The sequence below is a fragment of the Triticum aestivum genome, chromosome 6B (assembly GCF_018294505.1).
Source record: "Triticum aestivum cultivar Chinese Spring chromosome 6B, IWGSC CS RefSeq v2.1, whole genome shotgun sequence".
Classification (NCBI taxonomy): Eukaryota; Viridiplantae; Streptophyta; class Magnoliopsida; order Poales; family Poaceae; genus Triticum; species Triticum aestivum.
The window spans coordinates 703,423,924-703,435,868 of record NC_057810.1 but is presented as its reverse complement, the minus strand read 5'-3'; positions in this window follow the sequence as shown (position 1 = coordinate 703,435,868).

Below are 11,945 nucleotides of genomic sequence, written 5' to 3'. Positions count from 1 at the left end.
CTTAGTAAAAAGAGTGGGATCGATCACCCCTCTCACAAAACCATCATCGAGTAAAAACTTCTTCAGATGATTATACCAAGCATGAGGTGCTTGTTTGAGGCCATACAAAGCCTTATGAAGTTTATACACATAGTCTTTGTGAAAGGGATCAACGAACCCGGGTGGTTGTGACACATATACTTCTTCTTGTAGAGGACCGTTAAGGAAAGCACTCTTCACATCCATTTGATGTAATGTAAAACCATTGAAAGCGGCATAAGCAAGTAAGATGCGAATGGATTCAAGACGGGCAACGGGGGCAAAGGTCTCACCAAAGTCCAAACCTTCAACTTGTGAGTACCCTTGTGCCACTAACCTTGCCTTGTTGCGGATGATTACACCATTTTCATCTTGCTTGTTCTTGAAAATCCATTTTGTTCCAATGACGTTGTGCTCGGTAGATGGCCTCTTGACTAATGACCACACTTGGTTGCGTTCAAAACTGTTCAACTCTTGTTGCATAGCAACTAGCCAATCATTGTCCATGAATGCCTCTTGTACCTTGAGTGGCTCAATACTAGACACAAACGAGAAGTGAGCACAAAAGTTTGTCAAATGTTTACGAGTGACTCTACCTTCCGAGATGCCGGTGAGGATTTTGTCAACATCAACACGATCGGCCACTCGAGGCATGATGGAGGTGAGGGTTTCACGAGGTTCAACTTCATGTCCATCATCCACATCTTCAACATATGGATCATTCACGTGTGGAGGAAGATCTTCTTGTTCATGTTGCATTTGTTGAGGTTCATCATCAATGATTGGACTTTCTTGTTCTTGCTCTTGATGATGATCTTGTTCTTGATGATTATCATTAAGAGAGACTTGATCATCCTCTTCAACTTGGGCTAAGGGTATCGGTTGAACAATAGGAGCTTGTGGTGGTATGGATGTTGAAGTAGTTTGATGATGTGTGAGACCTCCATCTTCTTCTTCATCATCATGAGGTTCTTGTTCCATAGGAAGAAGTGCACCAACACCCATGGTCAAAATGTCTTGAGAAGAATCTTCTTCACCTACATCACTTAGATCAACTTGCTCCCCATGGGAGCCATTAAATTCATCAAACACCATGTCACAAGTTTCTACAACACATCCATTGGATTTGTTGTTGACTCTATAGGCGCGAGAGTTCGATCCATAACCAACAAATATACCTTCAATTGTTTTGGACTGAAATTTTCCTAACCGTTCTCTTTTGTTGAGGATGAAACATTTGCACCCAAATACACGAAAGTACTTGACATTTGGCTTGTTTCTAGTTAGAAGCTCATATGGAGTATTTTCCAATATAGTACGGAGGAAGAGCCGGATTGATGCGCGGCATGCGGTATTGACAGCTTCGGCCCAAAAACTATGTGGTGATTTGTATTCATCCAACATGGACCTTTCCATCTCTACAAGTGTATGGTTCTTCCTTTCGGCTACACCATTTTGCTGAGGAGTGTATGGAGCTGAATATTGATGCTCAATCCCTTCATCACTAAGAAATTCTTCCAAGGTATAGTTCTTGAACTCAGAGCCATTGTCACTTCTTATTGCCCGGATTTCTTTGTCAAACTTGCGTTGGACTTGCTTGGCAAAATCAATGAAGGTGATCTTCGTTTTGTCCTTGGACTTGAGGAAGAACACCCATGTATATCTTGAGTAATCATCAACAATGACAAGCCCATACTTTTTCCCACCAAGACTATCCCATGAAGGAGGCCCAAAAAGATTCACATGAAGGAGCTCCAGGGGCCTTGAAGTAGATACTATGTTCTTGGGTGGGTGCTTTGATTGATGTTGCTTCCCGGCTATGCATGCACTACACACACGATCTTTCTCAAAAGTGACATTGGTTAGTCCAAGGATGTGATTCCCCTTTAAGAGATCTTGAAGATTTCTCATGCCGACATGGGCTAGCCGGCGATGCCATAGCCACCCCTTGTCAGCCTTGGCCATTAGACAAGTTGCATGGAATGTGCTCTCTTTCGAGAAATCAACCGTGTAAAGGTTGCCATCCAACTCTCCAACAAAAGCCACTTCGAGAGTATCTCTCTTAAAGACTTTCACATCCGTTAGTCCAAAGAGTGTATCATAACCAACAGAAGCCAATTGGCGAACAGAAAGCAAGTGGTATTTAAGGGATTGGACAAGCATAACATTTGCAAGAGACATGTCATTTGTGATAGCCACCTTGCCCAACCCGAGTACCTGTCCTTTTGAACCTCCACCAAACATAATGCTCATGAATGGTTGAATTGCTTCCAAGAAATCGTAGAGCAATTTGCTATCTCTGGTCATATGATTTGTACATCCACTATCAATCACCCATTTCACTCCATCGGAGAAGCTTACCTACACACAATTTAGGACTTGGTTAGAGGCACCCATTTTGCAATGGGACCTCTCAGGTTAGTTACAAGGGTCTTAGGGACCCAAATAGCATAGAACCGGAATGCATTTTGAGGACCAACAAATTTTGCAAAGACTTCTCCATCCTTAGTCTTACGAAGTACATAGGAAGGAGGCATGAACTCTTTAGGCTTGTTGAGAGTGGGCATGCCCCTTGTAGCCTTCCCACTTACAACCTTACCTTTCTCCTTGTGCCCTTCTCTTACAAATGTTTCGTTTAGAGGAGTTGTGCACTTTTTGGAGGACGTCTTCTTCTTGCTTGTGCTCGGGTCAAACCCAAGTCCCTCTTTGGCAAACACCTCATTGTGTTGGCTCAAAATCTCATCAAGATTCTTTTGCCCTTGAGCACATGTCATGAGACCTTTCTCAATTTGAGCCTTAAGAAAACGATTTTCCTCAAGAATAGATGCTAGATCACTACTAGAGTTAGTAGCATAAGCATCAACATTTATAATAGGGGAAGAGTAAGCCTTGGCTAAAGTTTCAAGATAAGTAAGTTTGAGCGTCTCAAAACTCTTTCTAAGAACGGTGAGCTCTCCTTCCTTAGTCTTGAGAGACACGGATAGAAGCTCACAATCCTTAGATAGAGAAGCATGAGACTTCACAAGCTTACTTTTATCATTCATTAACTCTTCGCAAGAGTCAATAGCCTTTTTCAAGGAGGCAAGATCATTAGTGTGAACATCAATATTTGCACCAATTTTTAAGCATAGTTCATCATTTCGTGCTTCCTCATATTGGACTTTCCGCTCAAGGATTTCACACTTTTCCTTTTCCTCAGTGACGAGGGTTTTGAGTTCCTTAATGGTGATGGTGTGCTTACTCACCATCTCCATAAGCATACGAAACATAGTGAGTTTCTTTCCTTTGAGGGAGCACATGAACTTATTAAGTTTAGCAATCATAGGATCATCTAGATCATCGTCCTCATAGCTATCCTCCGCATCAAGATACTCATCACTAGGAGTAGAAGGTGTGAAAAGAGGAGGATTTGATCGTGGAGTTACCTTGACCTTGTCAGAAGAGCTTTGGTCCTCTCCTTCAACCATGGCCTTTGCCATTAGGCACTTGTGAGTGTTGCCCTTGTAATCTTTCATGTAGTTGTAGGTGACCACATCACCACTCTTATTTACCAACCTCAACGTGTTTTGAGAGTCTTAAGCAACTCCGGCAACACCACTAACATCATCCGGATCATATTCTTCTTGAGCAACCATTGCCTTTCCATCTCTCTTCTTGAGCTTGGAGTTCAAAGGATTTGGAAACTTCTTCTTGGGAAGTGTCTTGGGAAACCTTGGTTTATCTTCTCTCTTCTCATAAGGGCACTCGTTGGAGAAGTGATTGGTTTCTTCACAGTTGTAGCATTTTCTTACTTTCTTCTTTTGAAATCTTCCCTTGAATTTTCTGGCGCTAAACTTCTTGACAAAAAGAGCCATGTCTTCATACGAAGGCCCCTCGTCAGATTCAATCTCATTACCATCTTCATCATCATCATCTTCTTCTTCTTCACTTTGCTCATCTTCACATACTTGCTTGGCCTTCAATGCAAGATTGATCTTTGATGATGGGGAACCATGCATGGCAAGATGTTTTGTGGCATTAGCCTTTGACTCTTCAAATAGTTGGAAGGTGGATATGATGTCATCTGTAGTTACTTCCTTGACGGTATGGTGTTGTCTTATATCCCAGACCATTTGATGATGATATGGAGCAAGAGTATGAAGCAACTTATCCACAAGAAACCTCTTAGTCATGTTGAATCCATCTTGTGTCTTGTCACACTCACATGACTCAATATCCGTAGTGAGAGTCATGAGACGCTCAAGGAGTTGATTGGGGGTTTCACCTTTTTCCATACAAAAGTTTTGCAATTGCCCCTTGGCAATTTCATATTGAGCACTCCGGAGGGTAGAAGTGCCAGTCCTGGATCGTATAATACTTTCCCATAGTTCCTTGGCACTTCTGATGTGTATGAACGGTCTCCTTTGCTTTTCATCCATACCTCTCCTTATACACATGATTGCCGTGTCATTGAGGTTGTTGTCATATATTTCTCTTGGTGTGGGGTTCTTTGGATCAACCACATGATAGCCATACTCTATAATCTCCAACATCTCATCGTTTCCATGTCGAAGATGATCCTGCATAGCAACTCTCCACAAAGAAAAATCGGAAGTAGCACTAAGTAAAGGAGGTTTGCCTTGAGGATTATATCTTGGTTTCTCAACCTGAGGTCTTGCATAAAGCCAAGGAACACTAGCGTGTTCATTGCTAGGAGGTTGTTGACCAAGTGATGATGTAGGCATGGTTGGCCTCGAACCCACACCACTTGAGTGTAGTGCAAGCACCGTGGACAACGTGGCTAATCTCAGTTGGACCAAGGCCTCAAGAAAAGCATCATGCTCCTCTTTGCTTAGAAAGGGCCCGTTCTAGATCCTGAGACGTAAAGGACTTGACTTCCGAAGAAACCTCACCTTTATCCTTAGGATCTACAACCAGGGGAGTCCCATCTGGGTTTATCTTGCTCTAGGGCGGTTAAGCCACAAGAATAGAGCACGAGGCTCTGATACCAATTGAAAGGATCGAGATGGACCTAGAGGGGGGTGAATAGGTACAATTACAAATTTTAATTATTACTTGGCAATTTTAGGCAATAATGCGGAATATGAAGATGGGCCTAACAATTGCACGTGAGCACAAGGTACTAAGTAAAAAACACAAACACGTAAGTAGGCAAGCACAATATAATGTATGTAAGTGTAAAGAGACAAGTAACCACAAGTAGAGAGTTAGGGTTAGGAATAACCGCAACTCCGGGAGATGAGGATGTATGCCGATGTTCACTTCCTTGGAGGGAAGCTAGTCACCGTTAGAGAGGTGGATGTTACCACGAAGGCACATCAACGCCACGAAGGCTCACCCTATTCTCCCTTTGAGACAACACCACAGAGGCGTTTCTCAACCACTAGTGGTAGACCTTGGGGTGGTCTCCAAACCCTCACAAACTTTTCCGAGGGTAATCACAAAGTTCGATTCCTCTCCGAATGACTCCTACCGCCTAGGAGTCTCCAACCTCCAAGAGTAACAAGAACGATGGGGAAAAGCTCAAAACTTGCTCAAGTCACGAATTCCTTTGGTGCAAAGAAGGGGAAGAAGTGGATCTATCACTTGATTGGAGAACTTCTCTCAAATGCTCCTAGAACACTTGGGAATCTAGGATTTAGTGTGGATGAATGAGAGAGAGAGTGAGGAATGTTCTTGATAGGCTCAAGGTGAATGGTCCACCCTCTCCCGTGGAAGGGAAAGGTATATATATAGGTGGTGGGTAAAAGTGACCGTTTTGGGTACAGGATGGGCCGGACGTCCGGAGAACGTCGGACGTCCGGAGGCACAAATAGGTCCGGATGTCCGACAGTCATCGGACGACCGACCGCTGTGAAAATGTGAGCCACAACCCAGTGTACAGGATACAGACGTCCGAGCAGGGCCGGATATCCGGAGCACGGACGACCGGAGGGTCCGAACATCCGTAAAAATGCTTCTGTTGTGAAAGTGTCGGACATCCGGAGAGTTCCGGACATCCGTAGAAATGCTTCTGTTGTGGAACACGGGACGTCCGGAAGTGGCCGGACATCCGGGCAATCAAGAAGGACCGGACGTCCGTAGAACACCGGACGTCCGAAGGCAAGGTAGAAATAGTAGCTTTTGAGCAAGTTTTTCACTAGATCCATCAATCCCCTCTTAATAGTGCGGGATCCCTATACTCAAGAACAAACCATAAATGAAGTCAACATCTTTTATCTCCATTCTTGAGTTATATGCTTTTTGTCCTTGGTCATGATCCATGCACACGGTCTTTGGAACATAATCCTGAGATATACTTGATAAACATGATTAGTCCCGAGCATATGTGTTGTCATCAACATCAAAATATGATTAAGGGCATGATTGCACTTTCAGTGGTAACGGTAACAAAAGTAAAGACAGCAAAAGTAAAGTTTTTGGTATTTTGTAATGATTGTAACAGTAACAACGGAAAAGTAAATAAACGAGAACCAGTATATGGAAAACTCGTAGGCACCGGATCAATGATGGATAATTATGCCGGATGTGGTTCATCATGTAACAGTCATAACATTGGGTGACACAGAACTAGCTCCAGTTCATCAATGTAATGTAGGCATGTATTCTGTAAATAGTCATACGTGCTTATGGAAAAGAACTTGCATGACATCTTTTGTCCTATCCTCCCGTGGCAGCGGGGTTCTATTGGAAACTAAAGGATATTAAGGCCTCCTTTTAATAGAGAACCGGAACAAAGCATTAGCACATAGTGAATACATGAACTCCTCAAATTATGGTCATCACCGGGAGTGGTCCCGATTATTGTCACTTCGGGGTTGCCGGATCATAACACATAGTAGGTGACTATAGACTTGCAAGATAGGATCAAGAACACACATATATTCATGAAAACATAATAGGTTCAGATCTGAAATCATGGCACTCGGGCCCTAGTGACAAGCATTAAGCATAGCAAAGTCATAGCAACATCAATCTCAGAACATAGTGGATACTAGGGATCAAACCCTAACAAAACTAACTCAATTACATGATAAACCTCATCCAACCCATCACCGTCTAGCAAGCCTACGATGGAATTACTCACGCACGGCGGTGAGCATCATGAAATTGGTGATGGAGGATGGTTGATGATGACGACAGCGACGAATCCCCCTCTCTGGAGCCCCGAACGGACTCCAGATCAGCCCTCCCGAGAGAGATTAGGGCTTGGCGGTGGCTCCGTGTCGTGAAACGTGATGAAACTTTCTCTCTGATTTTTTTCTCCCCGAAAGCCAATATATGGAGTTGGAGTTGGCGTCGAAGGGCATCCAGGGGGCCCACGAGGTAGGGGGGCGTGCCCAGGGGGGAGGGGCACGCCCCCCATCTTTGGCGAGGATTTTTTATTATTTATAAGATATTCCATGGAGTTTCAGGTCATTCCGAGAACTTTTGTTTTCTGCACATAAAACAACATCATGGCAATTCTGCTGAAAACAGCGTCAGTTTGGGTTAGTTCCATTCAAATCATACAAGTTAAGAGTCCACAACAAGGGCAAAAGTGTTTGGAAAAGTAGATACGACAGAGACGTATCAGTCACCCTTGATGAAAGCACTTCTGTGATGCGCGATTTATCGTCATGGAAGTGGACACTTCCTTGGTAATGTCATGGAACACTTCTATGACAACACAGGTATGACTATCTTGATTCTGTCATAAAATCGTCATGGATGTACATGCATGACAAAAAACGCGACCTACTGTGACAAACACATATCATCACGGAAGTGTATGTTTTTTGTAGTGTGATGAAGATGATCACCGCGGCGATGATTCCCCTCCCGATGGCACTCCGGCGCCACCAAGAGAGAGGAGGAGAGGTTCTCCCCCTTGTGCTTCCTCCTCCATGGCCTCCCCCTAGATGGGGAGAGGTTCTCCCTCTGGTCCTTGGCCTTCATGGCGATGATGGCCCCTTCGGGATCCTCTTCCATGGCCTTCGGTGATGATGCCCCCCTCCGGCAGGGTGCCAGAGAGTGCCTAGATTGATTTCTCGTGGCTACAGAGGCTTGCGGCGGCGGAACTTCCGATCTAGGTTATTTTTTGGAGGTTTATGTATTTATAGGAATTTTTGGCGTCAGTCTCACGTCAGGGGGGGTCTCCGACTCGTCCATGAGATAGGGGCCCACGCGCAGGGGGGTGGGCGCGCCCCCCACCCTCGTGGACAACCCGGGACTCTTCTGGCCCAACTCTTTTACTCCATGGGGCTTCTTTTGGTCCATAAAAAATCATCAAAATTTGGCACATCAATTGGACTCCGTTTAGTATTCATTTTCTGTAAAACTCAAAAACAAGGAAAAAAACAGAAACTGGCACTAGGCTCTAGGTTAATAGGTTAGTCCCAAAAATCATATAAAATAGCATATAAATGCATATAAAACATCTACGATGGATAATATAATAGCATGAATACTTCATAAATTATAGATACGTTGGAGATGTATCAGCATCCCCAAGCTTAATTTCTGCTTGTCCTCCAGTAGGTAAATGATAAAAGAAATAATTTATGAAGTGTGAATGCTAGCAGGTGCACAAGTTTGATCAATTATAATTTAAATCACCTTTTCTAGCATCATTATATGTCATAGCTCATCTCATAAAACTTTTCATGATCAAGTAACAAGCTATTCACATGTTAAACTATAGATCATAAACTTTCTTGAAAACTAACAAACAGTGCTCTTAGTCATCAAACAATTGCAATTCATCTTATTTTCAGGAAGGGTCTACGTAAGAGCTTTGATTTAGCAAATCCCACATACTCAACTATCATATAGTATTTCACAATTGCTAACACTCATGTGATATTTGTGGGTTCAAAGTTTTAATCGGACACAGAGAAAGATAGGGGCTTATAGTTTTGCCTCCCAACATTTTACCTCGAGGGTAATGTCAACAATAATACTTTATGAAAACCTACATCCAAGTGGATATGTATATCCGGATCGCTCCAACACAAAGTGCTTGCCAAAGGAAAAAGTGTAAAAAAGGAAAGGTGATGATCACCATGACTCTTGTATAAGGGTAGAAGATAAAAGTAAAAGATATGCCCTTTGCAGAGGGAAGCAGAGGTTGTCATGTGATTTTAAGGTTGGATGCACAAATCTTAATGCAAAAGAACGTCACTTTATATTGCCTCTTGTGGTAGAGACCTTTATTATGCAGTCCGTCACTTTTATTTCTTCCCTATCACAAGTTTATGTAAAGCTTATTTTCTTTGCACTAATGGATCATACATATTTAGAGAGCAATTTTTATTGCATGCACCGATAACAACTTACTTGAAGGATCTTACTCAATCCTTAGGTAGGTATGGTGGACTCTCATGGGAAACTGGTTTAAGGGATGTTTGGAAGCACAAGTAGTATTTCTATTTGGTGCAAAGAATTTGGCTAGCATGAGAGGGAAAGGCAAGCCCAACATGTTGGATGATCCAAGACAATATAATGTTTCGGATATAGGAAAAGATAACCCATTAAGTTGTCTTCCTTGTCCAACATCAACTTTTCATCATGTCATATTTTAATGAGTGCTCACAATTACAAAATATGTCTAAGATAGTATATTTATATGTGAAATCTATCTTCCTTCAATATTCTTTCATGAATTGTTCAAGTGACCAATTTTGCGTTTGCTAACTTTCAATGAGTTTACTACCTATACTTATTATGTGTGAAGTCATTACTCCCCATGTTATAAGAATATGAAACGTATATAAATTCAGATTTATGATATTCAATTCATTCAACCATTTACTCATAGGATATACGTGAAGCACATGAGCAAAGGACAAACTACTCCAAAAGATTAAGTGAAGAACACTGACTAGTCAAATAATTAACTAGCCATGGGAGGATTCTTTTTTTATTCAAGATCTCAGATCCAATGATTTTATTCAAACATCAAGTAAAATTGAAAATACGCTCCAAGCAAAACACATATCATGTGACGAATAAAAATATAGCTCCGAGTAAGGTATACCGATAGTTTTGAAGACGAAAGAGGGGATGCCTTCCGGGGCATCCCCAAGCTTAGGTGCTTGAGTCTTCCTTGAATATTACCTTGGGGTGCCTTGGGCATCCCCAAGCTTAGGGCCTTTCCACTCCTTATTCTCCTCATATCGATATCTCACCCAAGCTTGAAAATTTCAATCACATAAAACTTAACGGAACTTTGTGAGATAGGTTAGTATGATAAAGAGTAAACCATTCACTTTGGTACTGTCAAAGACAAGTTTCATAATTGTTCTCACACAATGCCTATTGTACCATATCAATTCTACAATTTATATTGAGAAATATAAGTCATAGAAACTAGAAAACAAACAAACTATGCAATGAAAACAGAATCTGTTAGAAATAGAACAATATGTAATGATCTGAACAGAAACCATACTTCTGCTATTCCAAAAATTATTAAATAAAGTGGTGGACGTGAGGAATTTGTCTATTAATCATATTCAAAACGAATCAACCTAAAATCACTCTCCAATAAAAAATATCATCTATTCTTATGAGCGCAAAGTTTCTATTTTTTACAGCAAGATTGCAAAGACTTCACCCATGTCTTCCTAAAGGTCTTACTTGGCACTTTATTGAAAAAAGAAGCTATAAAACATGGTTACTACAGTAGATTAATCATGTAAACACAGAAAAACAGTAAGGGTAAATATTGGGTTGTCTCCCAACAAGCGTTAACGTTTAACGCCCCTAGCTTGGCATGATGATCTCAATGATGCTCACATAAAAGATAAGAATCAAAACATAAAGAGAGCATCATGAAGAATATGACTAGCATATTTAAGCCTAACCCACTTCCTATGCATAGGGATTTTGTGATAAAACAACTTATGGGAACAATAATCAACTAGCATAGGAAGGCAAAACAAGCATAACTTCAAAACTTTAAGCACGTAGAGAGGAAACTTGATATTATCGCAACTCCTACAAGCATATATTACTCCCTCATAATAATTTTCAGTAGCATTATGAATGAATTCAACAATATAACCATCACATAAAGCATTCTTTTCATGATCTACAAGCATAGAAATTTTATTACTCTCCAAATAAGCAAAATTCTTCTCATTCGGAATAGTGGGAGTATCATAAGAAACTCAAATACTATAAATTGTTTCCATATTAAAAGAATAAAGTTCAGAAAAGGGTAATCATAATCATGACAAGTTTTATAAATATAATCATCGCTACTTTTTATAGCATACGTATCATCACAATAATTATCATAAGTACCAACTTTGTTCTCATCATAATCGATTGAAACCTCTTCCAAGATAGTGGAATCATCACTAAATAAAGTCATGACCTCTCCAAATCCACTTTCATATTTATCAAAATAAGATTCAACATCCTCCAAAATAGTGGGATCATTACTTCCTAATGTTGACACTCTTCCAAACCCACTTTCATCAATATAATCATCATAAGTAGGAGGCATGCTATCATCATAATAAATTTGCTCATCAAAACTTGGGGGGTAAAAATATCATCTTCATTAAACATAGCATCCCCAAGCTTGGTACAAACATTAATTTCATAAAATATATTCTCAAACATGTCATTCTCATCAAGCATAGCATCCCCAAGCTTGGTCCTTTTATTATCATAAGCATAATCACTCTCATCATTAATAGTATGGATAGCACCAATAGTATAGCAATTATCATCATCACAATGAGTAATGGGAGCAACATAATTTGGGAGGGATACCTTTCTATCTTTGCTTCTCCTTCTTTTCTTTTTCTTCTTCACATCATGTGTGGGTTTAACCTTCTTTTTTGAGCTCCTTATTAATTAGATTGGTTGAATAGAAAGCTCCTCCTCATTACCTGATTCATCATAAAAAATAATAGGAGGATATTGGGAAGTCT